The sequence below is a fragment of the Apteryx rowi genome, unplaced genomic scaffold (assembly GCF_003343035.1).
Source record: "Apteryx rowi isolate R43461 unplaced genomic scaffold, aptRow1 scaffold_1500, whole genome shotgun sequence".
In the NCBI taxonomy this organism is placed as follows: Eukaryota; Metazoa; Chordata; class Aves; order Apterygiformes; family Apterygidae; genus Apteryx; species Apteryx rowi.
The window spans coordinates 25967-34313 of NW_020447754.1; positions in this window are offsets into that span (position 1 = coordinate 25967).

Sequence of the window (8347 nt, forward strand, 5' to 3'; positions counted from 1 at the left end):
TGCATATGTCCAGTTTGCTTACATGATCCCTAATCTGATCCTCTTCCASCAAGGGAAAKTCTTCCTTTCTCCAGACTTCCTCTTTGGTCTCCAGGACCTGGGATTCCTGAGGGCCAGTCGTACCAGTAAAGACTGAAGGAAAGAAGGCATTCAGTATCTCTACATTTTGTGTATCCTTTGTCACCRTGGCCCMTGCCCCATTCAGCAGCATGCCCACATTCCCCCTAGTCTTTCTTTTGTTACTGATGTATTTAAAGAAGCCTTTCTTGTTGTCCTTGACATCTCTTGCCAGATTAAACTCCAAATGGGCCTTGGCCTTCCTAGCCCCATCCCTGCATACTCGGACAACATCCCTATATTCCTCYCAGGTTACCTGTCCCTCCTTCCACCTCCTGTACCACTTTCTTCTTTTTGAACTTTGCCAGGAGCTCCTTGTTCGTCCATACAGGTCTCCTGCCCCTTTTGCTTGATTTCTTCTCATTGGGATGCACAGTTCTTGAGCTTGCAGGAGGTGATCCTTGAATATTAACCAGCTTTCTTGGACTCTTCTTCCTTCTAGGGGCCTATCCCATGGGATTCTTMCAAGCAGGTCCCTGCAGAGATCAAAGTTTGCTGTCCCTAAGTTTTGGGCTGTGATCCTGCTTTTTGACCTGCTCCCTCCTGGCAGGATACTGAGCCCACCATCTCATGGTCACTGCAGTCAAGGCTGCCCCCAACCTTCATGTTTCCAACCAACCMTTCCTTGTTTGTAAGTAGGAGGTCCAGCAGAGCATCTCTCCTCATTGGCTCCTCTATCACCTGTATTAGGAAGTTGCCATCGATGCTCTCCAGGAACCTCCTGGCTTGCTTGTGCTGTGCTGTGTTGTCCCTCCAGCAGATATCGGGGTGGTTAAAGCCCCCATGAGAACCAGGACCTGTGAAAGTGAGGCTACTTCCAGCGGTATGAAGAAGCCCTCACCTATTTCTTCCTGATCAGTTGGCCTGTAGCAAACACCCACAACAGTGTCACCCATGTTAGGCTGCCCCTTAATCCTTATCCATAAGCTGTCAGCTGACTCATCATCCACTCCTAGGCAGAGGTCCATACTCCAGCTCCAGCTGCTCTCTCACATAAAGGGTGACTCCCCCTCCTTGCCTTCCTGGCCTGTCCTTCCTAAAGAGCCTGTAGCCATCCATTGCAGCATTCCAATCATGCAAGCTATCCCACCATGTCTCCATAATCGCAATGAGATCATAGCCTTGCAACTGCACACAGATCTCTAATTCCTCCTGTTTATTCCCCRTGCTGCATGCATTTGTATGCAGGCACTTCAGGGAGATATCTGAACATGCTGATATCACAGAAGGGGTGCAAGAGGTTTCCTCATAGTGTTGTCTTATAGGCACTTCCTTACCTGYATGTCAATGCTTGAGGTGCCCCCACTTAAGCCCTGTTTTGCTGACTRCATGGTCTCTATAACTCACCCCTTCCCCTGTCTTTCCTAGTTTAAAGCCTTCCTTACCRGGTTGGTGAGCCTCTTGGCAAAGATGCGTGTGTCCTGTTTAGTGAGGTGGATCCCATCTCTTCCAAGCAGATGATGATCTTCAAACAGGGTCCCACAGTCATAGAAGCCAAAATACTATTGCTGACACCATCTGTGCAGGCAATTATTAACTTGMAGTACTCCTCTCATCCTTCCCACTCACTGGCAAGATTGAGGAGAAAACCACCTGGGCCCCATACCCCTGACTGCCACCCCCAGAGTTTTATAATCATGTTTGGTACATTCCAARTAGCCCTTGGCAGTTTCTTGGCAGTTTGATGCCCACATGGATGAGCAGCAGGGGATAATAGTCAGAGGGGTGGATGAGCTTCAACAGTCTCTCCACGGCATTCCAGATCTGACACCCCCCACCCCCCCCAGCAAACAGCAAACCTCACTAGACAGATCAGGTTGGCAGGTGGGTGTCTCTGTCCCTTGTAGCAGAGAGTCACCCACTACAATCACTTGATACTTCCTCTGGGTGTTCCTGCGTGGCATAGGGTCCATTAGCTCAAATGCTTCACATGAAACCGTGCCCAGCTCCTCCTCATCTTGAAGGGCAGTGGACCTATTCATCAGCTGCAAGCCTTCAGGAGAAGCAGGAGCCTTCCTCCTCATATGAGAAGTGACCAGTTTCCAGCCTTCACCTTCTTCGGAGTTATCACTTACTGACCCACAAGGCAAAGACCCTGTCTGCATTTGCAGTGCTGTTGAGTGTTGGGACTCTTGAAGMTGTAGGGTCTCTGAGAATATCCTATCTATATCTTACTCATCCTCTTGGATGCTACGCGACCAGCTGACTTCCTCCTATAACTCCTTTATCTGGTGAAACAAATCATCAACAACAGCACRCCTTTTGCAGAAAAGTTGACTGTCAGCCCCAGCCTCACGGAGAGTCCCTAGGCACTCCCTGCAGTGTGAGACCTGCAGAGCTGCATCCACCGTCAGAAGGTCTGTCTGGGTGGAAGCCTCCGATATGGCAGGCACAGCGACTCCAACAGCTACTGGTGCTCTGACCCACCAGCCATTCGCAGCACACCTACAGCTAGTGTCCCTCCAAGAAGTACCTGCTGAGCTTACAGGCCACTGATGGAAAAGTCTCATACACATGTGCTTTGCGCCCAGAGGATGCACGTATACTGTGGCTTCCCTGTGGCTAAGGAGAACATCAGCAGCTGATTTAGGCTGAACAATGCTGCAGATGTTTTCTGAGAGGGTTTCTAACAAACCTCTCTGGCTGTCAGCTTGTTTCCTTATGCTAGATTTCCAGTGGGACCTGGAAGAGTTCGGCTGAGAGCTGGACTGCCCCTGGAGAGGCAGGTGATATTTGRGGGGATCTGAAATGAGGGTCTCCCAAGGCAGGTGAGAGCCCTTCTGCTGGGAGGCTACCAGGGCACGTGGCTTGTTCTTGATGTGCCCATGAAATGCCAGGAACATCCCCCCTGCCACTGCTCCTGTGGCTCTGGAAACCTTGCCAGTGCTAAAAGCACATGAGGAGACAGATACCTCAGCAGTGCAGTTCAGCCAGCTATAATAAGCCATGTGAACTGACACACACTGGGCCTTGGCTCATGCAGTTTGAAATCCCCCCTTGATGCCACCTACTAATTAACATTTCTTTGCCTTTTGAAGAGAGTGTATTTATCTTAAAGTGAACTGGAGGCATCCTCGTCAGCACAGCCTAACTTCTGGTGTCCCAGCCCCAATGTTTGCAGCCTTTGGGGTGTCTGGCTTGTTCCAGACACACAATTCTTTGCTGTCGTGTGAGCATGCCACTGCGATACTGCTCTCTGTGCAGGATCTGGGCTTGTTCCTAGAMCCCCACATCTCCTTTGAGGTTGCCAAGGATAAATGAGAATTTGTAAAGCTGTAGGACTATTTTTTACTGGTAAAGTGGGGAGCAGATGGGGCTGCAGTAAAAGGGATGTTCTCTAGTTTTTCCATTTTCTCTTGCACACACTCTTGCAGCAGGAATTGGCTGAATGTCTAGAAAGGGCCTGACAGCTTGGACTCAAATGTGGTTTATCTCTCTCATGAGACGACAACTGACTGAACCACTGTCAAACTCCCAAACAAAGTAAAGCCAGCAGTGATGGCCAGTGCCTGATTTGCTGCCCTACCCATAGGGTTTGAAGTACTTGCTCAAAGAGGCTGAGAGCTGGCCCCAAGAATCCTCTTTCCCATCAATGTGTGTGTGTGTGTGTGTGTGTGTGTGTGTGTGTGTGTGTGTATGTGCATCCATCTGGCTGTGCCCATGTGCATATTTGCGCCTGCTCATGTGCATTTGTGTGAGCATGAGCTAATGTATACACAAAAGTGAACGTGCACAGAGGGGTGCATGTTTAGGCAAYGGCGTTCGTGAGTGTATATGTGTTTGTGCACATGTCTGTGTCTTTAAGACCAGCATGTGTTTGTGTGTGGTGTCTGTGCAGGCATATGAGTTTGCAGATAAGTACATATACATGTATCTATGTGCAGAACTGTGTGAAAGTGCATGCATGCAAGCATGTGTGAAAATATGCGATCACATGTCTGTGGGAACACACTGTGGTGGGTGGTTGCATCTGTGTCTCTCTGCAGATTGGCTCCTATGTAAATGCATGTCCAYGCACATGTGTCTTTATGTGTGTACACATGTATGTGTACATATTTGGAGTTTGCAGGCATGCATGTTTCAGCATATGTCTGTGTGTGGTGTGCAATTCCATCAGTTATTTGCTCTATGATGTCAGTGAAYGAGATCAGGATGAGATGAAGGGGCCAACTGGAAATTACAGTGAAACCTTGGTCCAACTCTGGCATCCCACTGAGGGCAAGTTGCAGTGACTGTCCAGGTTGCCCCAAGACTGCTGCACTGTCTCTGCCAGATATCATTTGGGAAAAAAGCCCCTCTGTTTGTAGTCATGTTTGCTAAGAGTGTCTCTTCATTGGCAGCAGTCTGACCCTTGGGAACTGTACACTCCCCTTCCTCCAGCTAAGCCCAGGAGACAGGAGGAAAGGAAGGAGAGGTGGGAAAAGGCTGAAAAACCTCCTTCAGCAGAAAAGCAAGAAGAAAGCAGTAGCTCGGCTGGAGAGTCCTCAGCAAGTGTAAGCATGCACAGCGCCAGCCCCAGCCTGGGGCAGCTGAGTGGATGTAACCATGGAGATGGCTGGCATTCCAGTCCCCGAGCCCAGGGGCTGGGTACAGCACCCACTGATTTCCTGGGAATATGAATGAGGAAGGTGAGAGCCTCCCCTCAGGTTCCTCTCTGTAGCCCAAAGACAATGCCTACAACTTGTGTGGATGTGAAGGGGTGTGGGGACAAATGTGCCAATGGGCATGCAGAGGCCAGGGAGGGAAGGGACAGGAAGGAGATAATAGAATCATAATTTAATTCGGAAGGSACCACCAGAGGCCATCGAGATCAACTTGCTGCTCAGAACAGATTCCATTAGAACGAGTTGCTCAGGGTCACATTCAGTTGATTCTTGAATGTTTGCAAGGATGGAGATTCCACAACCTCTCTGGGCAACCTGTTCCAGTATGTACTGGAGGAGCCAAAACTGGATGTAGTACTACAGATGTGGCCTCATAAGTAACAGAAAGAGGGGCAAGATCACTTCCATGGAACCTGCTAGCTACACCATTATCAATACAGCTCAGGAAACAGTTGGCCGCCTTTGTTGCAAAGGCATACTGCTGACTCATGTTCAACTGGGTGTTCACTATGACCACCACATCCTTTTCTGAAGACCTGCTTCCTAGAGAGCCAGCCCACAGCCTGTACTGTTGCATGGGGTTGTTCCTCCCCAAGTGCAAGACCTTGGCCTTGTGCTTTTTGAACTTCTTGAGTTTCCAGTCAGCTCATTTCTTCAGCCTGTCTGGGTCCCCCTGAATAGCTGCCATACTTTACGGTATATAGACTGCTCCCCTCCATTCGGTGACCTCCACAAACTTGCTGAGAGCATACACTGCCCCAACATCCATGTCATTAATGAAACCATTAAACAGTATTAGTTCCMGTGCTGATCCCTGAGGGACTTGACTAGTCACTGGCCACCAGCTGGACTTTGCATGAGCGGTCACAACTCTTTAAGCCCAGCAGTCCAGCCAATTTTCCACCTGAACTATCATACACTTATCCAGCTGAATCTCACCAGTTTGATGATAAGGGGACTCTGGGAGATGGTGTCAAAGGACTTGCTCAAACCAAGGTGCACTGCATCCACTGCAGTCCATTTGTCCACTGTGCCAGTWATGCCATTGTAGAAAGCAGTGAGGTTGGTCAGGCATAATTTGTCCTTGGTAAACCCATGCTGGCTGCTCCCAAAATGCTTCTTCACTTTCATGCACTTAGAAATGAATTCCAAGACAGTCTGCTCCATAACCTTTCCCAGGACTGAGAGGAGGTTGCCTGGCCTGTGGTGCTCTGAATCTTCTTGCCTTTCTTGAAGAATAGCTATGATGTCTGCTTTTTCAGATCTTCAGGAACCTTCCCCGTTTGCCATGACCTTTCAAAGATGATAGAAAGCAGCCTCACAATGGCATTGGCCAGTTCCTTCAATACTCTCAGATGCATTCTTCCCAGTCCCATGGACTTGTGTCTGCCCAAATGAGTTAAGTGCTCCTTAACTGTTTCTTCTTCTACTGTGGGTGCTGCTTCACTTCCACATACTCTGCTAGGAGGCTCAGGGAGGTGAGAGACCTGGGGACAAGCCTTACCATGAAAACTGAAGCAAAGACGGCATCAAGTTCCTCAGCCTTTTGTCAGGACTCTGCAAGGGCCAGCTACTCCCTAGGGAACAGCTAGCCAGGAGCTGAGTGTGATATCATGGCCACAAGGGCAGGTGCTTCACCAATGAGGGCCCAGCCCAAGGGTCCATGAAGGAGCTAAAATCTGCTCTTCCAAAGTTCAGGGTTGTAATTCTGCTGTTTGTCTTGCTCACTTCTCTGAGTATCTTAAGCTCCCCAGTTTCCTGTTCAATGCAGCCAAGGCTGCTGTTGACCTTTGCATCATCCAACAGTGCAAGTCTTCATTCATTGTGAGTAACAAGTCCAAAAGAGCCYGTCAGTTCATTGATCACATGCATCAAGAAGTTGTCTTCCATATGTTCCAGAAATCTCCTGGATTGCTTGTGCCAGCCATATTGACCTTCCAGCAGATATTGGGATGATTAAAGACACACATGAATACCAGGGCTTAGGACTGTGTAAGGCTTTCTCCAGCTACCTAAAGAAGGCTTCATCTGCCTTCTGTTCTTGRTCAGGAGATCTGTAGCAGACACCTACTACAACATCACCGGTGCTGGTCTGTCCTCTAAGCCCTAACCACAAKCACCCTTACCTCAGTTGCTGCATCCACTGTCCCAAGGCAAAGCTTCATGCCTTCAAGCAACTCCTTTACATAAGGCGCAAACCCTCCACCATCCCTTCCTATCCCATCTTTTCCAAAAGTGCCTCTGTTCCTCCACTGCAGTACCCCAGTCATGAGAGCTATCTCAGCATGTCTCTGTAATCCCAATGAAGTCATAGCTCTGCAACTGTACATGGACTTCTAAATCCTCCTGCTTGTTCCTCATGCTACATGCACTGCTGTACAGGCCTTTGAGATGAACCTCAAGTCATGTTGCTTTTACAGGGGAAGTGTTAGAACCTTCCATGTTATGCTGTGCCCTCCTTCCCCTCCCCTGCCCCCAATCTGCTCAATGCCTTGTGATCTCACTTCTCTTCAGAACAGTGTAAACCTCCCCCACCACACTGACTTTAAAGTCTTTCTCACTGGGTTAGCAAGCCTGTTTGCAATGACACTCTTGACTTACCTTGTCAAACATGTGCCACCCCAACTCCTCAAAGAGGGTTCAGTAGGGATAGAAGCCAAAGCCCAGCCTGTGGCACCAGCTGTGCAGCCAGGTGTTGATCTGCTGAATGAATTAATTTCTTTCTGAACCTTTCCCCCTCACTGAAGGAATTGGGGAGAACACCACCAGGTCTCCTACACCCTTCACCTCCCTCCCAGAGCTTTGTAGTCACTCTTCGCACACATGCTCAATGTTAGCCTTGGCAATATTATTGGTATCCACATGAAAAAAGAGTATGAGGTAAAGTCTGAGGGCCAGGCAGGCCTCCTTCTGAAGCATCTKGGGTCCTAGCCCTTGGCAAACAACCAACCACCCAAGACATCATGTCAAGTCAGCAGACTGGTGCTTCCGATTCCTGCAGGAGGAAGTCTCCTGTAAATATCACATGCCTTTGCTCCATCATGCAGACACAGGGTTTGGCCTTAGCTGACTCTGATGAATCCCGTCACATCTTGTTTGTCCTCACCAGTGCCTGGAGCACCATACCTATTCTGAAATAGCAGGTCTGCAGACAGAGCAGGAGCCTTTTTCCTGTTTCTTAATGTCACAAGCTTCCATCCTTCCCCATCTTGACTGCCTCCTTCTACTGTTTGTTTAACCATAGCCTTCTGCTGTCCTGCCTTYCTTGCTTTTTGTGGCTCAGGCTCTTGTCTTAGGCAAGTCTGAGGTCTAGGCTGGAAAGCGAGTCAGTGAGTCAGGGTCAGGATCAGGTCTCCAGACAGAAACAAGGATCCAGCACAGGCCATTGATCACTGGGAAAGGCCACAGTGAGGAGGCAGGTCCAAGGTCAAGACCCCTGTCCTCAGGTCAGGGTCCGAATCTTGATCAACAACATTCATGGCCAGATACAGGCAAGGATGCAATGCAGCTGGAAATATAGCTCAGGGGAGGTCAAGCACTAGAACCTCAGCCTAAAAGTAGCTCCCACAGGAAGGGGTGTCAGCCCTGGCTGAAGCCTCACAGAAGAGCTGTCTAGGTAGCAATCT